General features: G+C 35.8%; 1 non-coding gene across 1 annotated transcript; it reads right to left on the minus strand.

The window, feature by feature from the left end:
• Positions 1-8,765: 8,765 nt before the first annotated feature.
• On the minus strand, positions 8,766-8,872 carry LOC128282476 (small nucleolar RNA R71). The gene has a single exon (XR_008272755.1). It is a non-coding gene; the product is annotated as a small nucleolar RNA R71 (small nucleolar RNA).
• Positions 8,873-12,349: the final 3,477 nt, after the last annotated feature.

Genomic DNA, 12,349 nt, shown 5'->3' on the forward strand with positions numbered 1-12,349 from the left:
TATACCAATTCAATCAATATAAATTTAATAAATTTATCGCATACTATATCAATCCATTTCAATTGCAAAACACAATAATTCTCAACTTAACACTTACCATATACATTAAATAAAAATATAACAATTAATAACTAGTTTCGGATTATAGAAATACAAACCGTATTTTCCGAGCTAACCCTCGTTGACTTTCTCTTTCCCTTTCTTAGCCGACGTCTCTGGCTTAACGTTAGCACTTGAACTTGAAACCGTTAAAACCCTAGTTTCCCTTTTTCTTTTCTTTCTTTCTTTTTCTCCTTTTTTTCCCCTGTTTTTGGTTTTGCTATTCATTTTATTTATAATATAATATTATAACATAATATCTTTTACGTAAATAATAAGTAAATAATTAATTAATATATGAATTTTATTGACACATTTTTTTATCTATACCATCCTTTGTCATAATTTGATTTATTTATTTTATTTAATTGATATAATATAATAATATAATAATAAAATAATAAAATAATATTTACTTAAATTATAAGTAAATATATAATAATTACTAATATATTTATATTATTTATACACATGGAAATTATTTTTATCACACAGATGTCAATTTATGGTTTAATTCTTATTTTGTCCCTTGAATTTTCTCTATTCTATAATTCAGCTTTTACCCTATATTCAATCTAGTCCTTATACCTAATTACTCCTAATTTAAACAAATTCACCTATCCAAAACCTAATTAACCACACAACTAAATTCGTAAATATTTTTAATAAATATTTACGAATCTATTTTTTCGAAAATAGTGACCCAAAAATGCACTTTCTGATATCGTAAATTTCGGGTCGTTACATGTATCTTATATTAGATATTTCAAATTTAGCTCACATCTGCTTCTTGAAATCCTTTAACTGCCTTTTACAACCCTCAGTTACCAACAAATCATCAACATATAAGGATACTATCAGCTAGGTCTCATTTCCTTCTTTCTTCACATACAATGTGGGTTCACTGATGCTCTTCTCGAATCCTAAACTCACCAGGTGCATATCAATTCTTTAATACCAGGCTCGCGGAGCTTGTTTGAGGCGATACAAAGCCTTCTTCAACTTGCATATTTTGTGCTCTTCACCATTAACTACAAATTATTGTGGTTGTTCAACATATACCTCTTCCTTTAGAATACCACTGAGGAATGCTGACTTTACATCAAATTGATGTATCTTCCACCCTCTTTGGGCTACTATTATCGCTAGTAGCCTAATGGTGTCCAATCTAGCTACTGGTATAAAGGTTTCTACATAGTCTACCCTATATTGTTGACTATAATCTTTTATGACCAGCCTAGCCTTGAGTCTACTTACTGAACCATCAAAATTTAACTTGGTTCTATAAACTCATTTTACTCCAATAACCTTTTTGTGAACTGGTATGTCAACCAAACCTTCTTGTGAACTGGATGTCAACCAACTCCAAAGTTTCATTTTTCTTAATCATGGCTATCTTAGCTTCCATAACCTCTTTCCAACTATTTTCTTTTGCTGCCTCTTCATAGCTCGTAGACATCAGTATAGCAACATCACATCGTTCATAAATATCATGTATAGGCTTGGTGCCTCTGACTGGAAAATCATCGAAGCATTACCAGGCTAATCTCTTAAACAATCATACAATTCGAATTACAATTTTCCTACTAATTAAAAACCATTCAAACACAATCATATAGTCCTTAACACGAGCCCTCAAGGCCTAAAACAAACATTAGAAGTGGTTCGAGACTAAATTGAGAACTCAAGGAAATTTTGGAAAAATATTAAAAACTTTCAAAGTACAGGGGACAGACGCCCGCGTGGCTAGGCCGTGTGAGACACATGGCCAAAAGACACGCCCATGTCACATGCCGTGTGGACATTCGAAATGGGATCACTTGGCCATGTCCCAGCCCGTGTCCGACCCCATGTAACTCTTTGACTTGGGTTACACGGCCAACCACATGCCGTGTAACCTTCGAAATAGCCTCACACGCCCGTGTGACAAGCTGTGTGCTAAGCCGTGTGAAAACTGGAGGGTATATTGACTTGTGCCACACAGCCAGACCACGCGCCCGTGGGCTAGGCCGTGTGTAGCTACTGACTTGATTTCTAAATAAGTACCAGGGGACGCACGACCATGCCACCTGACTGTGTGTCACACACAGCTGAGACACATGGCCGTGTCTCTGCCCGTTTGGACAAAAATAGGCTATCTTTTAAGCCATTTTTCTAACCAAAATTGCATCAACTTAAACCCAACAAATAACATATGACCCTAACATCAATAAGCATTCAAAACAACCATAACCAAGTCCAAATCATGCTATACCAATACCAACAACCACAAGGCTCATAATCATCACAATTAACCATTCAAAAACATACCATTATGCCTCCAAAGTATGCCTAAATGATCAAACTCACTTTTTAAACTTTGTGCCTAATACACATTCAGTTTTCCAATTCAATACATACCAAATCACCTTCAAGCATTTACATAAATGGTCACTTCCATTATGCATTATCTTGCCTAATGCTTAGCATACTAGTACACTCTCAAATTCAACTAATTGCTACCTTCAATATTAATTCTCAACAAGGCATTCACATATCATTTATAAACCACATATCAAAGGGCCATTTATACATATTTACATATCAAAACATATGACTACTTACAAGCCAATTCAAATGGCTAAAATTCATCAAGACATAAAGGCTACATTAGCCAAAAAGACCTATACATGCCACATAACCACATTACTCAAAGTTCAAAAGTACCAAAACAACTGTTGGATAGTGTGACGAAATCTCCAACAACCTCCAATCCAAGCAAGCATCAAAATTACTATAAAACACGGAAAAGTAAACAAAGTAAGCTATTAAGCTTAGTAAGCTCCTATGGCTAATAAATACATCTTACCATATAATCATAATTTAAGTGATTTAACATGGCATAATGCAACTCAATTTAATGCACAAACCTAACACATATTCATCTAGAAGGTTAAACATAAAATTCATAAATTTCATAGCTTCAATGCTTTTATGATTCACATACATACCTGTAATGAGACATATCGATCTCTTATTCTTTCATACCATCAATATACCCGCTGAACCATTTGGAATACTATCAGATACTCGGGAATCTTGCACACTAAGTGCCAATACATGGTCGAAACCATCACTATCTCATATCTCGTATAATTGCTCCCTCTTGAGCTATCACTAGGCTTGCTCACAAAAGCTGACGGTCAAGACTTAACTACATAGTACTGCTCACACAAGCTAACCAGTAACCGCAACACATGCCGAAAAACTTAACCACCGGTAGAACGTGGTAACCTTAATGACATGTCATTTGTATGCTATCTATTCCTAAGGTTCAACCGGGATTTATACATTATCGATAACTCATCGAGACTTTCCGTGGTGTCCTATTATCACAATTGTATTAATTAATCATTCAAACACATATAATTTAATGCTTATTAAACATACGAACTTACCTCAAATACAAAAACGACGAAACAAGATCGACTAGTCCGATACTTTATCTTTCCCTCGATCTAGATCCATATGAGGCTTAGTTTGATCTAAATAATCAAATTCAATCCATTTAGTATTCATTCTATTCAGTTCAGCCCAAAATACATATTTTTGAAAATTTACACTTTTACCCCTCATATTTTAACTTCTTTATAATTTAGTCCCTATCTCATAAAAATGCAAATTCATGCAATTTAATCTACACTCATGCTAGTTGAATTTCATACAAGCTTATAATAACCTATATTTTTCATTATTTCACATATTTACCATATAAATTTCACATTTCTCAATTTAATCCATATTTGACATTTTCAACCAAAATCACTTTACAAAACCTGTTTTATTTATCAACAAAGATTCATTTTCTTCCATCAAACATCAAAACACATACACATTCATCAATGGTAAAACCTTAAACTCTTAATAATTTTGTAAATTAGTCCTTGGGCTAGCTAGATTAAGCTACAATGACTTCAAAAACATAAAAATCATTAAAAACCAAGAAAAATTGCACTTACATACACAAGGAATATTGGCCGAACCTTCAAGCTTAGCTATGGCTTCTTTCTACCTTAATTTTCAGTGGTGAAATCTCAACTAAGAAGATGATAACATCTTTTACATTATTTTATTTTATTTATTTATCAAATTACTTAATTAACCTTATGTATAAAGTTTGATTTCACTTAATAATATGTCCATATTTGTCCACTAATAATATTAGTTGGTCTAATTACCACAAAAATCCCTTAACTATTTAATTTCATAGCCATTTAGTAGCTTTAGCTTATAGAACTCTAATTTTGCACCTTTTTCAATTTAGTCCTTTTTACTAAATTAATCATGCAAACGTCGAAATTTCTTAACGAAATTTTTATAGTAGACTACTCACATGTTGTATACATTAAAATAATAATAAAATAAATATTTTGACCTTAGATTTATGGTCCCAAAACCACTGTTCCTATTTCACTAAAAATGGCTGTTACAACTCTCCCCCCCCGTAAGAATTTTTGTCCCCAAAAATCTTACCAGAAAATAGGTTAGGGTACTATTTTCTCATAGCTTTTTTGGGTTTCTACATACCCTCTTCAACACGTTGCCAAAGTACCTTCACTAGAGCTATGCTTTTATTTCTTAACTCTTTAATCTCTCGGGCCAAATTTTTGATCGGTTCTTTGCTATATGACATATCGAGTTGAATTTCAATCTCTGCCGAAAAAATTATGTGCGACAGATCTGATCAGTACTGTCGTAACATTGACACATGAAACACATTATGAATTTTTTCCACCTTTGTTGATAACTCAAGTCGATAAGCTACTAGCCCAATTCTCTCGATAATCTCATAAGGTCCGATAAATCGCGGACTCAATTTTCCTTTGTGACCAAATCGGAGAATTATTTTCCACGGCAATACTTTTAGAAACACTCTATTGCCGATTTGAAATTCAATGTCTTTATGTTTCAAATCGGTTTATGATTTTTGTCGATCTAAAGCTGCTTTCAAACTATCGCGAATTACTTTCACTTTCTCTTCGGTCTCTCTGATCAAATCAGCCCCGTGAATCTTTTTCTCACTAAGTTTGGTCCAGTACAATGGAGTTTGGCATTTATGACCGTATAAAGCTTCATACGGTGCCATTTTTATGCTCGACTAATAACTATTATTATACGCAAACAACCAACGATAAATATTTTTCCCAATTGCCTTCAAACTCTAAAACACAGCAACGAAGCATATTTTCGAGAATCTAAATCACTCTCTTAGACTGACCATCTATTTGTGGATGAAATGCAGTACTAAAATGCAACTGTGTACCCAAAGCCTATTGCTATTTCTTCAAAAATCATGACGTAAACTGCGGATCTCTATCTAAAATAATAGAAACTGGCACTCCGTGCAATCTAACAATTTTAGAGATGTACAATTCAGCTAATCTATCAAGTGAAAAGTCTGTACGTACCAGAATGAAATGTGCAAATTTCATCAAATGATCAACAACAACCCCAACAGTATCTTTCTTTTTTGAGATAATGGAAATCCTGATACGAAATCCACTGTAACTCTATCCCATTTCCACTCAGGTATCATCACTGGCTGTAGTAGTCTTAAAGGTACTTGATGGTTGGCTTTGACCTACTGAAAAACCAAGCATCTCGACACAAATTCTAAAATATCTCGTTTCATGACCAACCACCAATACATCTGTTTCAGGTCACTATACATCTTAGTAATCCCTGGATGAACAGATAAGCAACCATTGTGTGCTTCGTATAAATTTTTTTGAATAAGCTCGGAATTATTTGGCACACAAACTCTACCTCAGAACAACAAACAATCATCGAACCCGATCTGGTATTCTGAATTAGTAGTTGACTCGCACTGTACTCTTTTAGCTTGCAATTTATTGTCACATTTCTGAGCTTCACAGATTTTCTAGAGAAACACTGGTTTAACTTTTAATTCAACTAAAATGGAACCATTATCAGACATAGTTAAATGGGTGTTTATCGCCCGCAAAGCAAACAAAGATTTCCTACTCAAAGCATTCACGACTACATTTGCTTTCCCCGGATGATAATCAATAACTAAGTCATAATTTTTCAACAATTCGAGTCATCTCCGTTGTCGCAAATTCATATATTTTTGAGACATCAAATACTTCAAACTCTTGTGGTTGGTAAATATACTGCACTTCTCACCGAACAAATAATGTTGCCAAATTTTCAATACAAAAACAATAGCGGCCAACTCTAAGTCATGTGTCAGATAATTCTTTTCATGCGGTTTTAAATTTTTGGAAGCATAAGCTATCACTTTTCCTTTTTGCATTAAGACACATCCCAAACCGTTCAATGTCGCATCACTAAAAATTACAAATTCTTTACCCAACTCAAGCTAAACTAAAATTGGTGCTTCGGTTAATAGTGTTTTCAACTGATCAAAACTCTATTGACATTTTTCAGACCACTAAGTCTTTACATCTTTTTGTAACAATCAAGTCGTTGGTGTAGCAATCATTGAGAACCCTTTTACAAAACGCCGATAATAGTCAACCAATCCCAAAAAAATTCTAAACTCGGATACGTTTCTTGGTCATTTTCAATCAACAACAGCTGAAATCTTACTCGAATCAACTCAGATACTGATAAACCGTAATTTATACATATCTTTATCCCATGCTAAGCACATTTATGGATGATTTCTCCTTAGATTTGGTGAATTCGATGCTCCTAATCTTTTAATTTCATGTTTTATACTTAGGTGAGCATAGGGGAGTAAAAAGAGCGAGAAGCGGGCCAAAAATGGAGAAAATAGGTCGATGTGGGAAATTAATACGGCCTGGACTTCCTCACACGGGTAGTTCAGACGCCCGTGTCTATTTAACAGATTGCAACACAGCCTAAGCCATATCACACGGGCGTGTCCCTACCGAGCCCAAGTCTAGTCCTATTCAGAATAGGCTACTCTTGAGGGTTTTGAATCATTGTAAAGCCTATATAAAGACCCCAAGAGGTACCTAGAAAAGAGACACGGAGTAGGAGGCAAGGAATTACTAGAAGGAAGCCGATTGATCCATCTCAGAAGCCAGATTCACCTTTAAGACTAAAGATTTCCCCTCAATTCCCTTCAAGAGTTCTTGGGTTTTCTTTATGTTTTGTTATCATTATTATTTTGAGATGTTTCTTTCATAAATATGAATTAAACCCCCCAAATACCTAAGGGAAATGAAACCTAAGACGAATCTTGTTATTATTATCTGAATTATATGATAAATATTTTATTTTTCTTAATTATGTGTTCTTAATCCTTGCTTTGATATTCCAGGATATTAATTCAAGTTTTGATGTGCTTATTCAGAGGAGCAAAAGTCTCTATCTAAGAGTAAATCTAACATAAGTAAGCGGAGTTGATTGCACGCCTAGAAATAGGGTGACATAATTTTTTCGGATTAGGGTGAAACTTAATAAAGGAATCCATAAATCGAGTTAATGCAACACTAGGGGTTTTAATTAGAAAGAGATTTTAATTAATCAACCTAGGGTTAGACGTTGTTAGTCTCGAGAGATAATAATATAAATTAGAGATTTCTACGAATCAAGTCAAATGAATAAATCGTCTAATTTAGAGTCAATAACAAGTGAAGTCTGGGTGGAGTTTTCCTTAGGTATTGTCCAAATCATTCAGTTTTCCCAAAAGTTATTTTCCCAATTCACTTTCTGTGCATTCTTAGTTTAGTAATTAGTTTAGATAAAAGAAATCCTTTTATTTTTAGGCTAGATAATAAAAAGAAAGTTAATACTAGTACTTTTGGTTCCTTTGGGTTCGACATCCCGGTCTTGCCATAAGCTATACTACTGTTCAATAGGTGCACTTGCCTTTTTCATGATAATAGTTAGTTTTCAAGAACGGTCATTCATAAATTATAAAACTTATCACGATTCACATCAATCAAGTTTTTGGAGCTGTTGCTGACGAACTAAAATATTAGGAACACTTAATTTTTATTACTTTAGCCATTTATTTTATTACAATTTAAATATTGTTTTGGTTTTTGTTACTAAATTTTATTTTTCCTTCTACCAGGTTTTTATAGTTTATGACTAGAAGAAATCTGTCAGGACCATCGCTTTTTGACAGTGAGATCGAACACACAACTCGCAGAAACCGAAGAGAAATAAGACGAACCTTAAGATACATAGAGAAAGGGCAAGAGGAGGATATTCCAACTACAACCGAAGAGATTGGTGAAAATCAAGAAAATTCGCTACCTCCTGCGATTGCTACCAATCCAGTAAATCAGAATCCTACTTCACGCACTATATGTGATTACGCTAAACCTAATTTAATAGGAACTGAGTCGAGTATAGTTAGGCCTATTATTGCTGCAAATAATTTTGAACTGAAACCTAACACGATTCAAATGATACAGCAATTTGTTCAGTTTGATGGTTTGCAGGATGAGGAACTAAACACTCACTTGGCAAATTTTCTGGAGTTTTACGACACTTTAAAAATCAATGGCGTTTCTGATGATGCCATTCATCTTCGGTTATTCCTTTTTTCATTAAGGAATAATGTTAAACAGTGGTTGAACTCGTTACCACGAGGGTCAATCACTACTTGGGAACAAATGACTGAAAAGTTTTTACTTAAATATTTTCCGTTGGCTAAAACGGCTAAATTGAGAAATGATATCTCTTCTTTCGTGTATATGGATCTAGAAACACTCTACGATGCATGAGAGAGATACAAGGATCTATTGAGAAGGTACCCTCACCATGGGCTGCCCTTATGGTTACAGGTTCAAACTTTTCACAATGACCTGAATCCTTCGACTAGACAGATGATTGACGCAGCTGCTGGTGGGACTATCAATAATAAGACACCTGAAGAGGCTTATGAATTTATAGAAGAGATGTCACTGAATAATTATCAGTGGCAAGTCATGAGGACAAAGCCAACGAAAGCGGCCAGTGTTTTCAACCTCGATGCGGTTACTATGCTATCTAACCAGGTAGAACTTTTAAATAAAAAGATTGACGGTTTATGTGGTTTCACTCAGGTACATCCAGTGATGAGGTGCGATTCAAATGGAGGAGGAGTACACACAAAATATCAATCCTTCAACCCTAGCACCGAGGAGGAACAAGTTCATTATATGGGTAACTATAATTCTAGACCTTAAAACGACCCATATAGTAACACTTATAATGCAGCTTGGAGGAACCATCCCAATTTTTTGTGAGGTGGTCAAGAAAATCAAAGGTTACAACATCATCCGGCTTTTCAACAACCACCTTACCAATAGGAAAAGAAGCCGAACCTTGAGGAGATGCTAACAAAGTTTATCTTGGTGTCAGAGACTCGTTTCTAGAATACCAAAACAACACTTAAGAATCAGCAAGCATCGATCCAAGGACTCAAAACTCAGATAGAACAGCTCGCTAAACTAAATTCTAAACGACCACAAGGTAGCCTGTCGAGTAACACTGAATCTAACCCAAGGGAACAATTCAATGCGATTACCATTCAAGACGAGGAAGGGTTAGTTGAACCTGAACCAGAATTGAGGCAAGAGATTTTTGTAAGTAAAGGTAAAGGTGAGGTGGACCACAATGAGAAAAAACTGGTAAGTAAAGAGTACAAACCACAGGTGCCATACCACAATGCGACAAGGAAAGATCGCATAGATGAACAATTTGGTAAATTCCTTAAACTATTAATGAAATTGCATATTAACTTATTGAAGCTCTTTCGCAGATGCCAAATGCAATTAAATTTTTAAAGGAGCTTTTAGCAGATAAGCAGAAGTTGGATGAGGCATCGCATATGGAGATGAATGCAGTTTGCTCAGCCATTCTGCAGAATAAACTGACCAACAAATTAAAAGATCCAAGGAGTTTTACGATTCCCTGTTTAATTGGTAGCTTAGATGTTAGTAATGCCTTGGCTGATTTAGGGGGCTAGTATTAATGTCATGCCCTGTAAAATATTTAAACAATTAGGTCTTGGGAAACCCAAATAAACTAGGATGAGCATTCAATTGGCAGATAAAACAATTAGATTTCCTAGGGGTATTATTGAAGATGTACTCGTTAAAATTGACAAATTTATATTCCCAATAGATTTTGTTGTTCTAGACATAGAAGAGGATAGTGACGTGCCTTTAATTTTAGGAAGGCCCTTTTTAGCAACTGCTAGAACTATAATTGATGTTGGTATAGGTGAACTCACACTTCGTGTGGGTGATGAAACAATCACTCTTCAAGCTCGAAATTCTACTAATACTAATCATGTGGTGCAACCTTCTATGCAGGAAATACGTTCGAAAAGCATACATGAACCATGTTCAAATAACAACAAAACACCCATCCATGAATAACGAAGGCTACAAATCGAAGAACTAGATGACTATAGGAAACAAAAATCGAGAGCACACGATAGACCAAAACCACGCAATGACGAGCTTAATGTTTCACCAAATCAACTTAAGGTTGGGGACAAAGTACTATTAGATATAGCAAACCCTTTGTATTGCGACTTTTGAACCTAATGGAGTAATCCCTCTTACGGTACTCAGCATTTTTCTATATGGTACAGTCGAGGTAATTCATCCTAAATTCGGAACCTTTAAGGTAAATAGTACCCGTTTAAAACCTTTTTTTGAGTTTGATATCAGGAATGAAGAGTGTAAACTCCTCGCACTACCATGACTACGCAACAGAGAGGTAAGTCGAGCTTAGACTATAAATAAGCGGTCCTCGGGAGGCAACCCGAGCACTAACAGTGTTAACTTCTTTGAATTTTAGTTTTTAACATCTAAATCACTAACTGAGTCCTTGAACACAGGTTTTCCACATCCACACGGCTAGGCACACGGGCATGCCTTAGGTCGTGCTCATACCACGGGAGGCAACATGACCATACGATACGGCTGTATGAAAAAATAGCCAAATTTTTCCTAACACGAGATTCGATACATTTCCATGACCGTGCGACATGGCTGTGGACGAAATTGTCAAAACAACACGGGCCCGTGTCTAGAAGTCGTGGTTGAAACTAAGAAATTAACAGGGGTATGTGACACACGCCCATGCCCGCCACCCGTGCTCGAGACTGTGAAAACAATACGGTCATGTGCATCCATACACGGGTTTGGGAGAAGCGAACGAAGCAGGAAACGACCGTGCGATACGGCTGTGTGCACTAACATGCCCAACGAACATGGGCGTAGGTCAAATTTCAGACGGGCCCTAAATTTGAAAATCACAAAACACACGGGCTGAAATAAGGGCACACGAGCGTACTCCACGACCGTGTGCCCCAAAATCTATATAAACCCCTCACTATTCATCATCCCCTTCTCTAAAACCTAACCCTAGCCGCCGAAATCCTCTTCTCCACCATCGACCAACCATCCCTAACCCTCTTCTCTTCTCCTATTTTTCTCCCATATCTCCTCTTCTCCCCTTGCGCTACCCACATGGCCCCACCACCCACGCCCATGGCCGACCCCAACTGCACCTAACCTTCACGCTGTTGCTCCTTCGACTACCAGTCCTCTTCTAATGGTTTTCTCTTTTCTTTTACTTTCTTTGGATGCTTACTAACATGATAGTCCTAATTTTTTTTTATTTACATATTACTACTGATTGTATAAATTAGCATCCTCATTCTTAGGATTTAGTTCACATAATTTGTACTGTAACACCCCAAACCCGGCCCAGACGTTATGGCCAAATCTAACTTGCCACATTGGAGTTAAAAATCCGTGTTTCGTTTTAGTGTTTTAAAAGCCATATATTTTGCTGAGTTAACAAAGTGTATAGAAGCTAGGCACCAGGTAGGTATCCGAGGCAGAGGAGGTGAGCCATGAAGGTCGCTAAGTACCAAGCTCTTTGATTGGATCAAATCCTGAGACATGCCCACAACCATAGCCACACTTTGTTATCTTGAGTTTAAATTTGTTTAAGTGGGCGTCTTTGATAAATCAATTAATCGTGGCGTTGAGATATTTTAAAAACAATTATCATTTTGAAAACACGTCCTAAGTCTAGCCCATTTGATTAATTATCAACCAATTTTAAAGTTATTAAAATTAAAATAATCCGAAAAGAAATAAAAGGAAAGTTAGAATGGCCTTATTACAACCCAAAATAAATAATGTTTAAAGGAAATTTAAAAAACCAACGCTTATTTAAAAGTCCAAAGACAATCACCGTGGCCACTCTGAATCCCTCCGCCCAAGTCCCCACATCAAGG

The sequence above is a fragment of the Gossypium arboreum genome, chromosome 1 (assembly GCF_025698485.1).
Source record: "Gossypium arboreum isolate Shixiya-1 chromosome 1, ASM2569848v2, whole genome shotgun sequence".
Classification (NCBI taxonomy): Eukaryota; Viridiplantae; Streptophyta; class Magnoliopsida; order Malvales; family Malvaceae; genus Gossypium; species Gossypium arboreum.